General features: G+C 45.0%; 1 long non-coding RNA gene across 1 annotated transcript in view; it reads right to left on the bottom strand.

Moving 5' to 3' along the window:
• The window catches only part of LOC137570387 (uncharacterized), a 147,833-nt gene that overhangs the window by 103,984 nt on the left and 21,314 nt on the right, over positions 1 to 22,535 (bottom strand). The gene's annotated exons all lie outside the window — the stretch shown is intronic.

Genomic DNA, 22,535 nt, shown 5'->3' with positions numbered 1-22,535 from the left:
AAATGATCTCTTGAGATTCAAAAGGAAGGGTGTATACAGCCTGCTTGTGTATGAATGTATTTTCTATGTGTGGACATACTGTACATCAACCTACTTCCTGTTTTGGTGGCCATTTTGTTTGTTTATAAACAAACTTTTAAAAACTGTTTTTAACCACTTTTAATGCGGTGAGGAGCGGCGAAATTGTGACAGAGGGTAATAGGAGATGTCCCCTAGCGCACTGGTATGTTTACTTTTGTGCGATTTTAACAATACAGATTCTCTTTAAAGTGCACCAGAGATGAATAAAGTTAAACGTTTTATACATACCTGGGGCTTCCTCCAGCCCCATCCACACGGATTGCTTCCATGCCACGGTCCTCAGTCTTCTCCAGCCTCGGTACCGGGTCCCGTAACTTCGTCAAGTCACAGCCAGTCTGAGCAAGTTCAGTGCACTCCCTCCTTCTCTCGCGCAAAGAATAGTACTGCGCCTGCGCCAGAGATAGTGCACTTTAAAGAGGAACTGTAACCCAGGAACCCAGGACTGAACTTCGCAATCAGTAGCTGATACCCCCCTTCCCATAAGAAATCTTTACCTTTTCTTAAATAGATCATTAGGGACGTTGTATGGCTGATATTGTTGTGAAACCCCTCCCACAGAGTGATGTCACAGCTAGGGATGCTCAAATTCGGCTTCGGGAGATATCCGGATTTTTGCTATTCGGATATCTCCCAGTAATGCTGTGCGGGCTGGGCGGGGGGGGGTCAAGCTTACCTCTCTGACGTCTTCTTCGGTCGTCCCTCGGCGCCTCCCACGATGCGCTCCAAGCGGCGGTCACCTGATTACAAACACTTCCTCCTTCCGGGTTGAAGGAGGAAGTGTTTGTAATCACGTGACGTGCATGGAGCGCATCGTGGGAGGCGCCGAGGGACGAGCGAAGAAGACGTCAGAGAGGTAAGCTTGACCCCCCCCCCCCCCCCCCCGCCCAGCCCGCACAGCATTACTGGGAGATATCCGGATAGCAAAAATCTGGATATCTCCCGAAGCCGAATTTGAGCATGCCTGGTCACAGCCTAGGTCCTGACATCACACTGTGGGAGCCTCGTTGCATTGTGGGAAATAACGGCTGTTTCCAACTGCCAAGCAACCAGTATCTCCCTCTGTGCATATGTATATCTAGAAAAAAAAAAAACCTTTTAGCCTATCGCATTGTTAGGGGGTTTTATAGTTAAAGGGGCACTACAGTTAAAAATTGTAAAATTTAAAATATGTGCAAACACAGACAAATAAGAAGTACGTTTTTTCCGGAGTAAAATGAGCCATAAATTACTTTTCTCCTATGTTGCTGTCACTTACAGTAGGTAGTAGAAATCTGACATAAGTGACAGGTTTTGGACTAGTCCATCTCTTCATGGGGGGATTCTCAGCAAGGCTTTTATTCTTTATAAAGATATTCTCTAAAAAGGATTTAAACAACTATGCTGGCCAGCTTTCCTGCTCCCTGCACTGTTTTTTGGCAGTTGGACAGAGCAACTGCCAATCACTAAGGGCTCTTTCACATCAGGGCAGATTTTCTGCGTTTCAACGCAACAGGTAAAGTTTGCGTTACCCAAGGTAAAATGAAAGTCCATAGACTTTCATTTTAGCTTTCACATATAACGCAGCGTTTTTGTGCGTTGCGTTACGATGCACCCAGGCGCAGTTTTTCGGCCGACACTAGCTTTATGCGTTACAATGTTAGTCAATGTAAAACGCACGCTATGCACGTTTTTAAAATGTCAACGCAGGCAATCAGTCCCAGAATGCAACAGAGGAACAATGTAGAAAGTTGAAAACTAAAAGAAAAAAAAATTACCTGCGTTTTCCACACTTACTGCAGTTCAACGCATATCAAAATGCATTAAAACGAACACAACAAAACGTATGCGTTGAGCATTCTCCAAAGCCAGCTCTGATGTGAAAGAGCCCTAAGTGTTTTTGAAGATAAACATATCCCTGAGAATCCCCTATAAAGAGATGGACTAGTCCAAAACCTGTCACTTCTGTCAGATTTCTACTGCCTACTGTAAGTGACAGCAACATAGGAGAAAAGTCATTTATGGCTCATTTTACTCTGGAAAAAATGTACTTCTTATTTGTATATGTTTGCACATATTTTAAATGTTACAGTTTTTCACTGTAGTGCCCCTTTAATGGCGCGTGGTGCTGGCTAGTTATTTTTTCACGTCGGCCAGTAGCAAAGATGATGACGTGCAGGCTGAATGTGGATCAAACAACGTGAACAAATTACGTGGGGAATGTCAATCATTTCTTGATTTCTCTTCTATTATTAAGCTTCTCACTTTGCAATGTATTGAATTATCTTTTTCCTCTTTAGAGTGGGTATATATGCTATTCAGCTTAATAGTATCGGTAGAAAAAAAATGTGACTTGGCCACAAATGTGTGTTTTCTCTCTCTCTCTCTCTCTCTCTCTCTCTCTCTCTCTCTCTCTATCAGGGTTCATTTTCTCAACACACAAAAGCTTTTTATGTCCCACTAATTAAATCAGTACGAGCGCATCGGGTATTTTTTTCCTGTTTAGATGGCATTACAAGGTCATAGCGCTACCGCCATTCCATTCATAAATCAGGTCACGTTGGGTAAAGGAGCATATGTTATTAGAGGATAAGGGAGCGGAGCACACTGCGTCGAGACTCAAGGCTTGGTAAGCACTGACAATAATTGCATCTTACAGACACGAGATTGCTCTTTTACCTTAAACGTTTTTTTTTCCCTTCTATATAATTCTGATTTTAGACAAGCGGAATCTAGTTATAGTCACAATTCCATTTCAGAAGTGTGCGCTCTATTTTTATCCGCAGACAGTACACCTTCCTGCAACCTTCATTTAGGGCATCAAACCAGACTGCGTTCAGTCTAGGCCGTCCTTTCAAATAACTACAGAGAAAATGGACAAAAAATTCTCTGTCTTTCGCCGGCGACATGTGGACAAAAAGGGTGCCACCATAGACTCTAATGCAATTATCGTTAATATGGATAAAAAAAAGCAGAAAAAAAGGCGCCCAATAAATATCGTTAACATTATTAGAACATTACAGTTTTTGTCATATTATTTTATTTGTACGTACAGATTTTACGTTATCAAAGAAATTATCATTTCTGTGTGTAAAAGGGTGTTTCAGCAGGGGGTGGGTAGGGTTAGGCAACACCACCCAGGGGCGGTTAGGGTTAGGCAACACCTGGGGAGGGTAGTTAGGGTTAGGCACCACCAGGGGGATGGTTAGGGTTAGGCACCACTGGGAGGGTAGTTAGGGTTAGGCACCACCAGGGGGATGGTTAGGGTTAGGCACCACTGGGAGGGGTTAGGGTTAGGTACCACTGGGAGGGTGTTTAGGGTTAGGCCAGAAAAACCAACAAGAATTGGGTGGCCAACGTGTTATTGATAGCACAACTCTTCTAACAAGAGGAGAGATGTTGGTACCATAGACAACTATAAACAATACACTAAACCACCAACTCTTCATGTACTTATGCAAAAAACTTTATTTGTGGCATGCAAAAATAGCCAGCAGCGGAACAACATAACCCTCCCTTAAAACCAATTAAAAACCCTGGTCATACTACAAAAGCGTGATTGATTCATCCCACTGTCACCTTGATGGTTATAATCAGTCTGATCGCCCAGCGCAAGCCTATGCCAACCAGACTAATCCACCACTCAAGTTAGTCTGGTTGGCATAGGCTTGCGCTGGGCGATCTGACTAAGAAAATACAGATCCAAATATAGAACAAAGAGTCTGATAGGACAGATGAGTATTGCGATTTCAGTGTGCCACTGCCAGTAATCAGAGTAGTAGTCAGAATGACGAAAAGAGCAAGAATTCAATGTTAACCTCTTGCCGACCGCGTCACGCCGGTAGGCGTGGCCGCGGCGGCAGCCCCAGGACCGCCTAACGCCAATTGGCGTAAAGTCCTGGGGCTCTGTTTTGAATGAGATCGCGCGCACGCTGCGCGCGCATCTCATTCTCGGAGGGCGGAGCTCCGCCCCCTCTTCAGTCTCCGAGCGGCTATTGCCGCTCGGGAGACTGATAGACGGCGTGATCGCCGTCTATTTACCCGTACAGCGCTGCGATCGGCAGCAGCGCTGTACTGGGGACAGCCATGTGACACGGCTGTCCCCCTGGGACACTGGAGAGCGATCGGCTCTCATAGGCAGAAGCCTATGACAGCCGATCGCCACAATTGGCTGGCTGTGGGGAAGGAGGGAGGGAGGGAGGGAATAGATTTAAAAGAACACGCTTTTTTTAATAAAAAAAGAAACAAAAATATTTGTAAACAAAAAAAAAAACAATCTGGGGGCGATCAGACCCCACCAACAGAGAGCTCTGTTGGTGGGGAGAAAAGGGGGGGGAAATCACGTGTGTGCTGTGTTGTGCAGATCTGCAGCTTAGCCTTAAAGCTGCAGTGGCACATTTTGCTTAAAATGGCCTGGTCACTAGGGGGGTTTAGCACTGCAGTCCTCAAGAGGTTAATTGCCAGAAGAAAGTGACAGTTAACAGCAGTACTACTAAATTGTTTTCCTCTGATTAGGGTGGCGAATTAGGATCTGCCAGTCTGATATACACTTAGGGCCTGTTTCCAACTACACGCAGATGTGATGCAGAATAGATGCAGAAAAACTGGCTCCAATGAGTGTCTATGGGCCTGTTTCCACTAAACGTGATTTTTCTGATGCAGATTTTCCCATAGGCATTCATTGGAGTCAGTTTTTCTGCATCCATTCTGCATCCAATCTGCGTCCGATCTGCGTGTAGTGGAAACAGGCCCTAAAAGAAACAGTAACCTTCACATGAGGAACAGTTTATTCATGCAGTGTGACATTGTTTATGTCTGAGAAACTAAGACTGTATTTAGATTGCACCTCAGCATAACTTGAACTGTGTTACCAGAAAGTGTATAGCCTCCATTGGAACCCTCAATTGATGTGTAGCTCAGCCGCCAACTGTTATTGTGATTCTGGAACATTTTCCTGTCAAAACAGCATTATACCCTCAGTCCTATGTTTATTGCAGTAGAGTGGATGTATTATAGAAATTATTCTTTCACAGGGGCATAGCCCCTCGCTTTCTGCACAGGAAAACTGAGGACCAATGTGTTTTCTCCATGCAGATAAAAACACTTAGACTTAAAGGAAACGTCAGGCAATCTATGCTACCCCCAGATCTACTTACACAGGGCTTCCTCCAGCCCCCTGCAGCCGACATGTCCCTCGTCACAGCTCTGCTCCCAGTACATACATACACACACAGCCATATGATTTTACTTCATGAGAGCACATGCTATATCGAGGAACAACAATGATATGCTGAACATAAGATATAGTATTCACTGTAACTTTGGCAAAACATTCAGAATGTCACTGATTGATACTGTTATTACGGGATCTTGGAATTCATTGAGACAACAAGCTCTCAATGAAGCAGCAACAGTAAGACATCAATCTCCACTCCATTGTGTTGTAAAAGTAATTAGAGGCCATAAGGTATTAGCCCTGTGCGTGATAAGAATCTAGGAATCCTTTTGAAGTAATTGCTGAAAAGGGAAAGTCTACAACTCTTTTCCAAAATGTGACTCTTTTGTTTTTTAGGTTGTACATAGAGACATCAGAACTTAGCTGCAGTGTGAAACAGATGCTTTTTACGAACCCTAGGGAGCAGGGACAGTGTACAAATTCCAAAGTGTGTATGAGTCCTTATCTGTGTGGTGGACACATGAAGTCAATATAACAATGGTGCGAGAGCAGAATACGTTTTTTCACTCCATGCCCTTAGCTGTCAGTCTCTCAAACTTTCCCCCCACGGGCTCCCTGTGGCTTCTGGGCCCCCCTGCGGAGGCATCCCTTGCAGTGTCTATTGTTACGCCCCTGTTCTTTTACAATGCAAGTAATGTAAAAGAAAGGAAGTAAGAAAGTTAAACAAGGAAACTTGTCAGTAGACACAACATGTTTGATAATTTGCCAACCAAGAAAGGAGATTGTGTAGCCGAGTCGCTGTGAAACCTGTGAAAGGAAAGGAACTGAAGCCAAAGGAGAATAGCATCTACTGAATGGAGGAAGTCAATCAGTTGTTCACACCCAGTGGATACACTTACTTCTCTGAATTTCATCTGGTCGGAATCTAATAAAAGTAAGACGGGGCCTTTGTTACCCGAGTTAGATACTTGATCCCTACTTCATTTTGTTTAATTATTTTTGTATTATTTATTCATTTATTTTATGTTTATTTTGTTTTTGTTTTTTTATTTTTATCATGCCATAATAGCAGGAGTCTGAGAAATCCCTTGAGTTACTCAAGTGCCATAAAGATAATTTACGGTTTTGCTAAGCAATATAGCTTGGACTTGGTAGCAAGGGACAGAAACTGATTAGAACTGAAATTGCTCAGTAGACCTGTTCCTACCCAAGCCTATAGTGGTGAAAATATGGTACTATGGTATACAAATATGTATTTTGAGTAACAGTTGATGAATGTAATCATAATATAAAACCTTTGTAGAGTACTTACCAGTTAAAGTTATAAAGGAAGGTAGGATAGAAAGGTGCTGGCACTGCAGCTAAGGGTGCAGGGAGGATTGCAGGGGTGCAGACCAGGTATCCGGTGCGATGCAGATAGACCAGCGTGCTCAGGCTCAGATAGACATCATATGCAGGTGGATGAGGGGGGATGAGAGCCTTACAGCCGTTTCGCGCAGATGCGCTTCTACGGAGGCTGCCTCCGTAGGAGCGCATCTGCGCGAAATGGCTGTAAGGCTCTCATCCCCCAGCTTCACCAGCAAACGGGTATGTTAGTTCTCAATATGCATGAAATTTGAACCCATGACGTTGCACCATGTGTTATGAATAAACAAGCAGTTTACAGCAGTGCCGGCAGTTCTCATCTTTTCCTCCACCAGTAAGGCCTAGTGCACACCGGAGCGTTTCCGCTGCGGTTTGCGATCTGCTTGCGGGTGCGGATCTGCTAGGGTAATGTATTTCAATGGGCTGGTGCACACCAGAGCGGGAGGCGTTTTGCAGAAACGCATACTCCCGGGCTGCTGCAGATTTTGGATTGCGGATGCGTTTCTGCCTCAATGTTAAGTATAGGAAAACCGCAAACCGCTCTGAAAAACGGCACTTCAGAGTGGTTTGCCGGCGTTTTTTGTTACAGTAGCTGTTCAGTAACAGCTTTACTGTAACCATACATGAAATCTACTACACCAAAACCACTACACAAAACCGCAAAACGCTAGCTGAAACGCTGCAGAAAAATAAGAAAAAGCGTTTCAAAATCTGCTAGCATTTTGCGGATCTGCTAGCGGTTTTTGGTGTGCACTAGGCCTCTGAGTTATATAGAGATAACTTGGATTTCCTTCCCCAGCTTTTACCGGTGCACCGGCTGTGAAGAGACGAAGTTGTAGCTAATATATGAAATGTGAAGCGAATTACTTCCTTTCGTTGAATACTCATAGCTCCCAACTGTCCCTCTTTGGGAGGGACAGTCCCTCTTTGGGAGCCCTGTCCCTCTGTCCCTCTTTCCTCCTCATGTGTCCCTCTTTCAGGACTTTGTCCCTCTTTCTATGTAAATATATATATTTCTATACTAAAAATGGGTTTGATTGACTCTAAACTTTATTCCCATCCTTTAAATTGATATATCACTAATTAATGTAGATGAGGCTTTAGTGTAAACACAGTACAAACATGCTGCCCCTGTGATCCCTGCGCCTGATGCAAATGTTTTACCTTGCTTCATGAGAGAACCTGGTCATCAGTCTTGTCTCTCCTTGACTTTCATCATTCACTATGTTGATTACTCTTTTAAATTGATTCAGAAGAATGCAATGTTTAATATGTGCTTAATGGAAACACAGCAGGAAACACAGTAGGCTTAATAATTAAATCTGTTTGTTGCACAATATTATTATCCTAGACCACAGTATCCAAGTGGGTGACATGATGCACGATATTGTGTTTTGTAAAGCTGAAACAGCGACATCTGTCCCCTGAGATTTCCAACCCTTGCACAAATTCCTTCACAGTGGAATTGGGACAACATTTTTTAGCTACCAGACCTGTACCTTTTGAGATTTGTATTGCTTATAGTACAGACACGCAATGCACAACACGTAAAGAACTGCTGATTAATGCAACTTAACACCCGAGGTGAAAATAAACTAATGAAATAAACAATTGTATCTATCCTCCTTCTCCTAAAAATGATGTTTTTAAGATATTCCTCAGTTTTATTTTATATTTAAATCTACTTATTACGTTTTACTGTTTTGTGTTTGCTCAATGACACATTCATTGAAGTATGCCAGAGCTAAAATCTATAAACTATTGACCCTTTCTATTTCTCTCCTGCTCTGAGAAGCCATTTTCTGCTAGGAAAGTGTTTTATAGTTGTAATTTCTTACAAGACAGACAGGAACTGCCACTTACATACCTGATGTTTAACTCTTTCAGGCAGAGGAAGAAAAAAATGAAACACAGCCTAGTTATTTGTATGCAAGGCACTGTACATACACATGTCTATCTCATCGTGTCACATGTCACCTTGGGTATCCTTTAACTATTATATGCATTAAAAATGGCTGCACTATGGCTTTGCATAACTCTATCCTCTGGTGACAAGCAAAGCAGGATTATCCACCAGGCAACCTAGGCTGGTGTTTGGGGCCTAGTAGGTGTCAAGGGGCCCTTCTTTGACCTCTCTCTACTTCAGCTTACCAAAAGGACCACAAGGGGGCCCAAAACCTACTACGTTGCCTAATGCTTCATACACACTTGAGATAAAAGTCTTTGGAAAATAAAAGATCACAGACCAATTTTACCCCCTTCCATGTAGTATGAGAGCCATACTCTACACAGTCTATTCTATGGAGCTGCACTCCCCATCAGATAAAATCTTTGCAAGATGCTGCACACACAGATGCTGTACACACTCAAAAGATCATTATCTGCAAAAGATCCATTCCTGCAAAAGATCCATTCCTGCAAAATGCATTCATAGTCTATGAGATCTGCAGATCCTCAAACACACCTGGTTTAACAGACTTCATCTGCATATCTGGCAATCATCTGCAGATCTGAAAATCCATCCTGGTGGATCTGATCTGCAGATGATTGTCAGTTAAACAAGGTGTGTATGAGGATCTGCAGATCTCATAGACTATGAATGCAATTTGCAGGAACGGATCTTTTGCAGGAACAGATCTTTTGCAGATAATGATCTTTTGTGTCTGTACAGCATCTTTGTGTGCAGCATCTTGCAAAGATTTTATCTGATGGGGAGTGCAGCTCCATAGAATAGACTGTGTAGAGTATGGCTCTCATACTACATGGAAGGGGGTAACATTGGTCTGTGATCTTGCCTTTTCCAAAGACTTTTATCTCAAGTGTGTATGAAGCATAAGTCCCCATTACATCTTAATCTTTTTCTGGTGATAAGACTACCTGAGCCTAATGTTAATCTGCTCAGGGGCAAATCCAGGATTTCCAAGGGGGGGGGGGGTTCCTGAAAGTGGCGTGTGGGCGTGGCCAAAATATGGTGTGGGTGGAGCCAAATACTAGCAGTTTCTAGGCTAAATTGCACCCAGGGTGAGGGCGTAAAATGCGCCCCCAACGTGGAGACAGGTATAGGTGCCCGCAGTATAGGTAGCCAGCTATAGGTCCCCCCCAGTATAGGTAGCCCATATAGTTGCCCCCAGTATAGGTTAGATAGGTATATGCCCCCCAGTATAGGTTAGATAGGTATATGTCCCCCAGTATAGCTTTGATAGGGATATGCCCCCCAGTATAGGTTAGATAGGTATATGCCCCCCAGTATAGGTTAGATAGGTATATGCCCCCCAGTATAGGTTAGATAGGTATATGCCCCCCAGTATAGGTTAGATAGGGATATGCCCCCCAGTATAGGTTAGATAGGTATATGTCCCCCAGTATAGGTTAGATAGGTATATGCCCCCCAGTATAGGTTAGATAGGTATATGCCCCTAAGTATAGGTTAGATAGGTATATGCCCCCCAGTATAGGTTAGATAGGTATATGCCCCCCAGTATAGGTTAGATAGGTATATGCCCCCCAGTATAGGTTAGATAGGTATATGCCCGCCAGTATAGGTTAGATAGGTATATGCCCCCCAGTATAGGTTAGATAGGTATATGCCCCCCAGTATAGGTTAGATAGGTATATGCCCCCCAGTATAGGTTAGATAGGGATATGCCCCCCAGTATAGGTTTGATAGGGATATGCCCCCCAGTATAGGTTTGATAGGGATATGCCCCCCAGTATAGCTTAGATAGGAATATGCCCCCCAGTATAGGTTAGATAGGTATATGCCCCCCAGTATAGGTTAGATAGGTATATGCCCCCCAGTATAGATTAGATAGGTATATGCCCCCCAGTATAGGTTAGATAGGTATATGCCCCCCAGTATAGATTAGATAGGTATATGCCCCCCAGTATAGGTTAGATAGGTATATGCCCCCCAGTATAGATTAGATAGGTATATGCCCCCCAGTATAGGTTAGATAGGTATATGCCCCCCAGGATAGATTAGATAGGTATATGCCCCCCAGTATAAGATAGGTGAAGGTCCGGTGCCCGCCCCCTGTGTGGGGAGAAGATTGCCTGGGGGAGAAGACAGAATAAAATGATGGAGGCGCCAGCCGCACTAATAAGGGATGCGGGAGCTTTATTCCTCCCTCCCTCTGAATGCCCCTCACCTACGGTGAATGTGTGCCGGCTCCCCCATGAGTGTGTGCGCAGCGGAGCGGTAGGTCCTCTTACCGCAGATCAGGCGCACCAGCAACTGGAGTCTCATGCTTCCTGTGACGTCATGGTAAACAGGAAGCATGAGACTCCAGTTGCTGGTGCGCCTGATCTGCGGTAAGAGGACCTACCGCTCCGCTGCGCACACACTCATGGGGGAGCCGGCACACATTCACCGCAGGTGAGGGGCATTCAGAGGGAGGGAGGGAGGGAGGGAGGAATAAAGCTCCCGCATCCCTTATTAGCGCGGCTGGCGCCTCCATCATTTTCTTCTGTCTTCTCTCCCCAGCCGGCCGGGCCATGCGGCAGCCCCACTTCCGGTCCCGGTGCAGGGGGTTGTTCTAGACACTCAGAACAACCCCCTCCGTGCGCCACTGCTGCTGGAGGAGCAAATCAGGTAATTTTGGTACACAGCCCAATCAGTTCATTGGGCTCCGCCATAGATTCACCAGAGAGGAGTTAGTAAGAGATAAAAGGTCGGTATTTTATCTCATGCAGTATTTTAACACTTTGTTTGCAATTCACCACTGTGAGAAGATAGAGAGAGGAGTGTTCGGTAGCAGGCGATAATGGTGCGATAATGGAGCGATATGGGTGCGAAAACCGTGCGATAAACGGCCGGTAGTTATACGGTGTTAGTGATTTGTATGCGATACTTTGCCTCTCTGCATGCTGGAAGTAAAGGATTGTGGGTAGGAGGAAGAGATTATTACCAGCATGTGACCGCAGAGGGTTTCCCTCCCTCCGTTCTGCATATTAAGCATACTAAGCAATATTAGGCATTTACAATATTAAGTGGATGGGTGAAACGGAGGAGGTATTTTGATACATTTTCACACTCACTCCCGATTAAAAATATATCCAGAGTCCTCCTTCGTTTTACCCATACACTTAATATTGTAAATGCCTAATATTGCTTAATATGCTTAATATTGTAAATGGGCTGCTCTATGGTGCCTGAAATATGTACAGTATAAGCTGTTAGTGTGTTGCTACCGGTAGTAAACTAGCTGCAGAGTGAGCTGCAGCAGCTGTAAGAAAAAACAGATATCTCCAGGTACATTCAGGGGATAAATAGATAACAAAAATAACGAATGGCCACACCCCCTTTTTTCTCTGGTGAATTGTGATTTTGAGAAAAAATAACGACTAACTATCGCCTATTTATCGCACATTTATCTCATGGATTTCTCTCTGTCTATATTTCACCCTATACTTCTGGAGGATTGCTATTTGGAGATATCACAGGAGGTAAATTACCTCCCATGAGATAAATCGGTCGGTAACCACTGGTGAATTGAGAACACTGTCATTTGTGGCTATGGCGGCACCGACTTAGTAATCTAGGTGCCAGAGTCAGCCTATTAAAGAGTAACTGTCGGGCATAAAATCAAAAACCAATTCTTTATTTTTATCTGGTAAACAAGTAATAAGGATGCTAATCAGACAATCCAAAAGTTAAAATCACTAAGGCCCCGTTCACACTTGCGGTTCGAGTCCGCAAGTGTCCGGGGGTCCGGTTCCGGGGGCCGCAAAGAGACCGTACGGGTCTCTGCGGTGGCCACAAGTTGCGGATCCGGAATGTATCAGTTCCGGCTACAATAAAGTAGCCGGAACGAGATACATTGCAGTGCCAGAAAGGCACCGCAAGCATGGGGGATACCGGTGTGTAGTCCGGGCCCCCCAAGTGGCATAGGACCGGTGCTGGAAGCATCCGGTCCTATTGCCAGTGTAAGGAGAAACCTCCGTTTCTCATTGCACAGCATGGCCGCATGTTCGGGTCAGGATCCGGCCGGGGTGCATGGGCCGGATGATCCGGACCCGAAAAATAGCGCATGTTGGAAAAGTGTCCGGAGTCCGGATCCGATCCGGCTCCGTTCTGTACGGAACGGAGGCGTGTGAACATCCACATAGACTTTGCATTGCTATGCGGAACGTACGTTCCGTTTATACAGTATACGGTCCGGTACCGATCAGGCGAATCCGTACAGCGAACGCTAATGTGAACCGGGCCTAATACTTTTCTTGATAAATGATTATTCCCCAGTTTACCTGACTCTTATTTGGTACACACAACATTTGGTACACAAAAAGGAAGTTGCAGGGCATGCTGGGTTGTCCTTTTTTGCTTCTCTACTTCCCCTCAGACTTAACTAATGCAGCCTGATTGGCTGAAGCCTCTTTCCCTCCTATTTTCCCCTCCCACACCTCTGTTCCTCTCTGATTGGCCAATATTTCACATGCAGAGACAATGCACCTTCTATAGTGGAAGGCGGGCAATGCATACACAATCAGGCAGAGGAGAGTAAGGGCCCATTCACACTTGCGTTTGCAAAACGCCATCGATTTTTGCCGGCGTTTTGCAGGAGTGATTTTTCCGCAATTTCACTGGGAAAAATCACTGAACACTGCATTGATTTTTCCGTGTAGCGCTTCTATAGCACTGAAATGCAATCGCCGGGAAATCGTCTGAAAATGGTGCAGGCGACACGTTTGCGTTTCGCGATTTTGGGCGATTTGCATTGATTAGCGCAAATCACCCAATTAAGAACGGGCCCATACACTTTTATTACACTAGTGCTTTGAAAAGCGCTTGTGTTTGAGCGTTTTGCCGAAATCGCCGGAAAAACGCTCAAGTGTGAATGGGCCCTCAGAGAGGAAAGGAAATGACATCAGGATTTGCTTTTAAAATAGTCACGCTTAAAATGGGATATGAGAAAAAAGATTTTCTCTTTTTTTACTGTAGAAAAATCACTAAAATCAAAACGTGCAATACATCTGTTATGTAAGTAGAACAAGTATTTATCTACTTATATATGTGTGGTTTTTTTTTCTGAGATAGTGTGGCTGACAGCTCCTCTTTAAATGCTCGAACCCTGGCTAACTACAGAGGCAAGGGTGGTGATCAGTAAGCAGTGCACAGAGCTCATCTATCATGTAGCTGAACTCCAGATACCGATGGAGGTGAGAGTGAGTAGTCAGGCGCACTTGATCTGGCTATTATGTAGCTAAACCCAACATCAGTTGTGAAACAACACTCACTATTGGTTCGTGTTAGGCATAGGAGGGGGGTTAGTGTTTTATGCATAGTTAGGGGAAGGTTAATCTTAGATGTAGTTGGGGGGGGGGGGGGGGGGCGTTAGGTTTGATTGACTATAAACTTTATTCCCATCCTTTAACCACTTTCCCCTCCACTACAGTATATCTATGTCAGCTGTGGCACCCTCCAAGCCACAGCCACGTAGATATACTGACCTGGCTGCAGCCCTGCTGTGCACGGTCGGGTGCTCTTTAGAGCGCACCCTCCGGCACTGTCAGCTGCAATACTAATTGGTGGAAGGGAACATGTTTCCTTTTGGCCAATTAGTCCACCCCCCTCCCATGAATGATCGCTGCAGTAGTGAACTGCAGTGATCCTTCATCTGTCCCCCTCGGCGCACATGTAGTTAATAAAAAGGCACAAGCAAGCAGCCACACTCACCTACCTCGTTCCTGCGACTGTCCTGAAGGCTGATCCTCCGATCACCGCTCTGCAGTCAGCCGCATATTGCCGGTAATCCGGGTCCCGGCTTGATGACGTCATCAAGCCGGGACCCGGGTTACCGGCAATATGCGGCTGGCTGCAGAGCGGTGATCGGAGGATCAGGCTTCAGGATCGTCGCAGGACCGAGGTAGGTGAGTGTGGCTGCTTGCTTGTGCCTTTTTATTAACTATATGTGCACGGAGGGGGCTGCCTGATGGGGGGGGGGGGCACCTGACTATAGTTTCTTGGGGGGAGGGGAGGGGGATTACCTAAAGGGGGATTTACATGTTTACTGGGGGGCATCTGAGGAACCAAGGGGAGGGGGGTTTACAAATTTTGCACATCTGGGCACCTGGGGGGGCTGATAACTTAATACTGGGGGCACGTTTGGCTATAATGGGGGTCAGCGCTAATCCTGGGGGTACATCTGGCCATAATGGGGGTAATCCTGATCTGGGGACACATCTGGCTATAAAGAGGGGCACTATTCCTGGGGGTGCATCTGTCAATCTATTCTGGGGGTGGCAAACACGGGACACATCTGGCTATGCTGGGGGGGCTAATATTGGGGACACATCTGGCTATACTGGGGGGGGGGGGGTGATCCTGGGGACACATCTGGATATCTATACTGGGGCGACTTTAACTGGTGGCACAGTTTTTATGTCAATCGCACTTTTTATTTTTAAACAGAAATTGGTCAAAATTGAGAAATAGTGAATTTTTTTTATTTTCCCCCCTTTTTCCCATTAACATGCATAGAGAGGAACATTTTACTTGGGACCAAATACCCCCCAATGAAAGCTTAGTTTGTCTTGAAAAAAAAAGATATATAGATCATTTATGTGGCACGAGTACAGATTAAGTTATTGGTGATTAAACAGGGACACTGCTAAAGCGTCAAAACTGCTCTGGTCAATAAGGAGAAAACAAGGTCTGGATGCGAAGTGGTTAAATTCATATATTACTAATTTTAAAATGTTAATATAAAGGAAAATGAACCAGGATAGAAAGGACCAGTGTGGTTTGAATTATAAAACGACATATTTTTCTCATGAAATATTTATGGTATGCGTGACTAGGGGTGTGACGGGGCGTGATCAGGGGTGTGGCAGGGGCGTGACTTAAAGGGAAGATCTGCGGTTGGGGAGAAAAAAATAAAAATGCACATCCACTTACCTGGGGCTTCCTCCAGCCCGTGGCAGGCAGGACGTGCCCTCGCCGCCGCTCCGCAGACTCCCGGTCGCCTCCGGTGGTGCACTTGACCTGGCCAGGCCGGCTGCCAGGTCGAGCTCTTCTGCGCTCCAAAATGCGCCTCACTGCGGCGCGCTGATGTCATCGGACGTCCTCCGGGCTGTACTGCACAGGCGCAGAACTACTGCGCCTGTGCAGTACAGTCCGGAGGATGTCCGATGACATTAGACACATTTTGGAGCACAGAAGAGCCCGGCCTGGCCAGGTCAAGTGCACCACCGGAGGCGACCGGTAGTCTGTGGAGCGGCGTCGAGGGCACGTCCTGCCTGCCACGGGCTGGAGGAAGCCCCAGGTAAGTGGATGGGACAAGGTCCTCCAGCACCCAAGGCTGAGACACCAAAATGCGCCCCTCCATCCCTCCCACCCCAGCTGTCACACACTGATTTCTATTAGACTAAGAGGGCCACAGGGCCCACAACCTCCCCAACACCTTAATATCTAGCTATCTGGCATGCAGTCACTGCTATGTATCCCCTTTTCTTATTTCTTTCTGCTTAAAACACAATTAGGAATGACAGCTGAATGAATTGCGCGCCCCCTCCTACACTGCGCCCTGAGGCTGGAGCCTCTCCAGCCTATGCCTCGGCCCGGCCCTGAGTGGATGTGCATTTTTATTTCCCCCCCCCCCCCCCCCAACTGCAGATCTTCCCTTTAAGTGTCCCTCTTTCTCATCTCAAAAAGTTGGGAGGCATGCACAGGACAGAAGGAAACAGAGAATGCACCCTGTATGTATTTAGAGAGTTTAGCCTGGCTATTCCCCCTCATCTGTGACTAATCACAAGTTGTAATTTGACCCCTCAGCTGTGTCACATGACTGCCAGCTCATTTGTAAGCACAGGATGTTAACAATATGTCTACTTCCATGGAAGCAGGAGGTTGAAACTGTGCAGATTTATTGCAGTCTGTAGCAAGTTTGCTCTTTGTTGTCAGTGTAATTGGAAACACATGGATAAATCTGCAGCTCTCTAGAATGGATACCATTAAAAAAATGCACAACAAAAAAGCATACTATGGGCTGGTGCACACCGAGCGGCTTTTTGGGCGTTTTCAGATCCGCTTGCGGCTGCGGATCTGCTTGGTCAATGTATCTCAATGGGGTGGTGCACACCAGAGCGGCAGGCGTTTTGCAGAAACGAAAAATGCCTGGGTGAGGCATTTTTTGGATTGCGGATGCGTTTCTGCCTCAATGTTAAGTATAGGAAAAACGCAAACCGCTCTGAAAAACAGCACTTCAGAGCGGTTTTGCAGGCGTTTTTGTTACAGAAGCTGTTCAGTAACAGCTTTACTGTAACAATATATGAAATCTACTATACTGAAAACCGCAGCAGCAATCCGCAAAACGCTAGCAAAACGCCTCATAAAAATAAAAAAAAGCGTTTAAAAATCTGCTAGCATTTTGCGGATCTGCTAGCGGGTTTTGGTGTGCACCAGCCCTATTTGTGGAGAGCTCTCCTGTTGGCCATAAGAAGCTTTGCTTGATGCCACCTCTTATGAGTCATTTCGCAACACCACTTGCAGCTGCCAAATGACAGCTGTGATGCGCATGATGTGTCCGCTTCATTTGCATTATGCTGAGCACGTGTGAGATGTGCTCTGTGATTACATTATACCGCGGCACTCCGCACTCGTCTCTCTGCAAAGTGTATGGGAGGGACATTGTGCCTGCTCAGCACTATGGCTTAATGACACCCTATTATTAATACATTTCTGTGAAGGGAGAATCCCGGTGTAATGTAACAGCGCAGCATCGCTCGGAAACGCCAACATTCCTAATGAAAAATGTAGCCAAGTATAAGGTGCAAAGCATAATGATTATAACCGATGAATGCATAACCCAGGGTGCCTTTTTATTTTTTCTCTTCTTTGGAACATAATTTTATGTACACAGCTGTTTATCGTTCCTTCGGATGCAATTGGGTTTACTGTAATTTGATGTTGTTTATTCTGTACATTTGCACAGCATCAGAGCTGGAGGATAAGAGGCACCCTAATGGCGGTGAGGGGGAATTAGGGATGGTCGTAGTCAGCCAACTTTGTTACGCTGGAAATATGCGTAGTTTTACACAATTACGCTTCGCCAAACTATGGCTTCGAAATCATATTCGCTTCGTATGCATTTCGTAGACTACGCGTTAAAATACGCAATTACGCGTAGTGCGTAGCGTACTGTATGCGGATGCTTATGCCAACATGCAGAAAATTTTACGCATTAATTCCTTTTAATGCTTATACAGGGAACCCTTCTATGCGTACATTCCCTTTTCCAATGCATAAATTTGTAAGCATACAATCGCACGCGGTAAACTAGACACGAGTAACGCATTCGTAGTTCACTACGCAATACACATGTTAACTACGCATAGTGGGCGTAAGCTACGCATAGCGGTACTTCGTTATGTGTAAACTTGTAAGCGTAGCTTTGAAACTTCACCTACGAACTACAATGCGTAGATGCGAACTACGATGTGTAAATTCGCACTGGCTTAGTTTCTGATCATCCCTGGGGGGGAATACGTATTGCGGCGGCACCAGTTCAATTAGATGCTAGTTGATGCGGATAGTTATATTGGACCTGAACTCTTGCACAGGACAGAAGGAAAACAGACAGAAATGCATCCTGTATGTATTTAGAGAGTTTAGCCTGTCTAATTGCCCTTGATCCGTGACTAATCACAAGTGTGATTTGATCTCTCAGCTGTGTCAGCTGGCTGCCTCGGCAGAACAGCTTATTTGTAAAAACAGGATGTTAACCATATGTCTGCTTTCATGAAAGCAGGAAGTAGACACACTGCAGATTTATTGCAGGATTTGTATCACTTGTAACAAAGAAATTATTTTCTTCAAAGGTATTAGGCTGTTGCTTATCTTTTACAGCAGAGAGGAAGTTCTGAGTTCAGGTCCGCTTTAAAGGAGAACTGTAATGAGAGGTATATGGAGGCTGCCATATTTATTTCCATTTAAGCAATACCAGTTACCTGGCTATCCTGCTGATCCTCTGCCTCTAATACTTTCAGCCATAGGCCCTGAACAAGCATGCAGCAGATCAGGTTTTTCTGACAATTTCGACAGATATGACAAGATTAGCTGCATGCTTGTTTCTGGTGTGATTCAGACACTTCTTCAGCCAAATAGATCAGCAGGGATGCCAGGTTACTGGTATTTCTTAAATGGAAATAAATATGGCAGCCTCCATATATCTCTCACTACAGTTCTCCTTTAAGATACTGGTAATGCAATTTTACTGATATTTTACTATAGATTTACCCAGCTCACTATTCTCAATTAACCCTCCCTCGATACCTAACACTAACCTCCACTCCTCATCCCTAACACTATCCTCCCTCCTAATGCCTAAATTGTGCCCTTAACGATACAATCCCACAGTAATCGATTGGAAACGATCAGTGGTGCACATTATTGGCCAGATGCCCTCTAACCTATTTGATCAGATTAATGGAATCAATTAAAAAAAACAGATCAATTGGGATTGTATCATTAGACTCGGTTTACATTAGCTTTTGCCAACGGAAGCGGCCATAAGGTTCTGTTGTCCCTTCCGCTGAACGGACAAAAAAAATGCAGCAGGACCCAATTTTCCGGACCCTTTCGCTCAGCGGAACTGAAACGGAAGGTTTTGCAGCTACATAGGAGCAAATAGAAAACCGACCGTTTACAGCACACTGGCTGTAAAAACTGACAGTTTTTAACTGATTCTGATGGACGGATCCGTATTGCTGGCTCCGCAAAAAAAATGCAGATGTAAACCAGGCCTTAATGAGTACCTTAACACTAAGGCTGGGTTCAGATATGACATAGCGTGAAAAGCTGCGTTTTATGTCATGTTTTATGTTAATGTTGTGTGCTTTTCATTATCGTTTTTACTGTGTTTTTGGTGCTTTTGCGATGCGTTTTCCTTGTGTTTTTAAATTTCCATTTATGCAAATCACTTGGAAGACAACAGGAAGCAAAAAAAAATATTTTTGGGGGGGGGGAAAAACTCATATAAAAACACACGGAAAATGCATGAAAAACGCATACCATTACGTTCCCATTGACTTTCAATGTGCGTTTTGGCCGAGTTCCTGCATATTATGCAACAAAACCAGCGTTTTCGGAACGCATACTGTAAATTGCAGGTCTCTGCATTTTTTTCTTGCGTCCCATTGACTAACATTGCTGCATAAAACGCAGCGTTTTACGCAACGCAAGCGTTTCTGCTATGTGTGCACCCAGCCTAACACTAACCTCCCCGCCTAATGCCTTACACAAGTGCACCATGTGCCTGGATAGATCCAGTCATTAATCATGCCGATTGGGTAAAATGTAATGGTCAATAAGATACAGTATTTCAAGTTGCATACAATTTGTATTACATTTTATCCATCTCTACTACCAGTAGCCACCAAGGAACACAAACCATTTCAGTTTCCAAACCGGCACCCTTGTCAGAAGTACATTACAAACCCCTCCATAACCTACTAGCTACCACCCTAATGTTTATTGAACTGGCATGGCATGACCAGTAGGGGATCACTGACCAGATATTTTGTAGTGAACTTAGCGGCACAATTTTTGTTCTAAGTGTAACAGCTTCCAGGCGGTAGTAGTTAAAATCTACTCCCTGTATATGTCCGTTTATCTCTGCTTATAAGCCAATGAGAAGTGCACACATATACTTACTAGGTGTAATATATGTGTGCACTTCTCATTGGCTTATAAGCAGCCTGCAGGCTTTATAAAGCAGCAGAGAACTGTTTGGGAGTGAGTTTCTCCATTTGTGTGTTTGGTAAGTTTTAGAGCAGTAGGAGACAGGCCTTGGGGGTGGCAGCTCCAAGGGTTTGGCTGCGCTCACATATGGTGTTAGATGCTGGTTCTGGGGCCCCGGGCAGTGAGAGTTCCCGGGGCCCCAGGCTGGCTCATGCACCATTGTTTTTAATTTTATTGTAGTATCCCATGCAGTTTAGTTAGGAGGGGGGCAGATGAGAGGGAATATCCTGCACGCTGGTGCCCCCTGCTGGTCATATAGCCATTGTCTATATGCAACTGAAGCCCTCTCCAACTGACTGGCTGACTTGCTCAGCTTCTGTTTGATTAATCACTGCAAGCTAGGTGTAATATATGTGTGCACTTCTCATTGGCTTATAAGCAGCCTGCAGGCTTTATAAAGCAGCAGAGAACTGTTTGGGAGTGAGTTTCTCCATTTGTGTGTTTGGTAAGTTTTAGAGCAGTAGGAGACAGGCCTTGGGGGTGGCAGCTCCAAGGGTTTGGCTGTGCTCACATATGGTGTTAGATGCTGGTTCTGGGGCCCCGGGCAGTGAGAGTTCCCGGGGCCCCAGGCTGGCTCATGCACCATTGTTTTTAATTTTACAAATACAGCTGCTCTGTGAGGGCCTCAGAGGTTGTCTAAGAGAATATTGGGAGCAACAACAAGACAGGTCAGGGATCAAGTTATTAAGAAATTTAAAGCAGGCTTAGGCTACAAAAGATTTCCAAAGCCTTGAACATCCCACGGAGCACTGTTCAAGCGATCATTCAGAAATGGAAGGAGTATGGCACAACTGTAAACCTACCAATACATGGCCATCCACCTAAACTCACAGGCCGAACAAGGAGAGCGCTGATCAGAAATGCAGTCAAGAGGCCCATGGTGACTCTGGACGAGCTGCAGAGATCTACAGCTCAGGTGGGAGACTCTGTCCATAGGACAACTATTAGTCATGCACTGTACAAAGTTGGCCTTTATGGAAGAGTGGCAAGAAGAAAGCCATTGTTAACAGAAAAGCATAAGAAGTCTCGTTTGCAGTTTGCCAGAAGCCATGTGGGGGACACAGCAAACATGTGGAAGAAGGTGCTCTGGTCAGATGAGACCAAAATGGAACTTTTTGGCCAAAATGCAAAACGCTATGTGTGGCAGAAAACTAACACTGCACATCACTCAGAACACACCATCCCCACTGTCAAATATGGTGGTGGCAGCATCATGCTTGGGGGGTGCATCTCTTCAGCAGGGACAGGGAAGCTGGTCAGAGTTGATGGGAAGATGGATGGAGCCAAATACAGGGCAAACTTGGAAGAAAACCTCTTGGAGACTGCAAAAGACTTGAGACTGGGGCGGAGGTTCACCTTCCAGCAGGACAATGACCCTAAACATAAAGCCAGGGCAACAATGGAATGGTTTAAAACAAAACATATCTATGTGTTAAAATGGCCCAGTCAAAGTCCAGATCTAAACCCAATCGATTTGGCTTGTTGGCTCCGCCCGCTTTTTCTAACCCTAACATACAAACACTCAATTACCAAGTTTGTGAGCTTTGGGGTCTTTGGCATCAATAATTTGTATATTCCCATAGAAATTAAACAAATCAGATTGGCTGTTTGTGGAGCTGCCCCTCTCCAGCATTTGAGCCCCAGTCACCCAATGATCAACTGTAGCAGGCGTGTACAGTACTGGAGGGAAAAAACAAAGACAAACAGGAGCCCAAATGGTGCAGTATGTCACAAGTATTGGGTATAAAAATACTTTATAGAATGGTACTCACAAAGGTGGGTTGCAAAGGGGGCAACCGACCACTTCAGGCAGGTGGAGTGTTTTAAACCTGACTCCACTCAGGTCTACCAGCAGTCCTGGACTCGGTCGCTCTCTTAGCAAAAAACCTGCGCCCCTTGGATAGGTGCGCAAGGCTCCCCTCCCAGAAGGGTGGGGAGAGTAAGGTACAGTAGAGGGTAAAGAGGCGCCCAATGTATATAAAACACTTTAAAATCAATAAAATGAAAAAAGGAAAAAAATGAAAAAAATCAATAAAATGAAATCCTTTTTTTCATTTTATTGATTTTAATTGGCTCCACCCTTTTTATCAATTTGAACCCCAGTCACCCAATTACCAACCAGTACCAGGTTTGAGGCTTGTGCCATTAATAGTGCAAGAATGGCAGCAATTTTATTATTCCCCTTGAAAATCAACAGGT

Source organism: Hyperolius riggenbachi, chromosome 4 (assembly GCF_040937935.1).
Source record: "Hyperolius riggenbachi isolate aHypRig1 chromosome 4, aHypRig1.pri, whole genome shotgun sequence".
Classification (NCBI taxonomy): Eukaryota; Metazoa; Chordata; class Amphibia; order Anura; family Hyperoliidae; genus Hyperolius; species Hyperolius riggenbachi.
The sequence above is the reverse complement of the archived record's forward strand: the minus strand, read 5'-3'. Positions and strand labels throughout refer to the sequence as shown.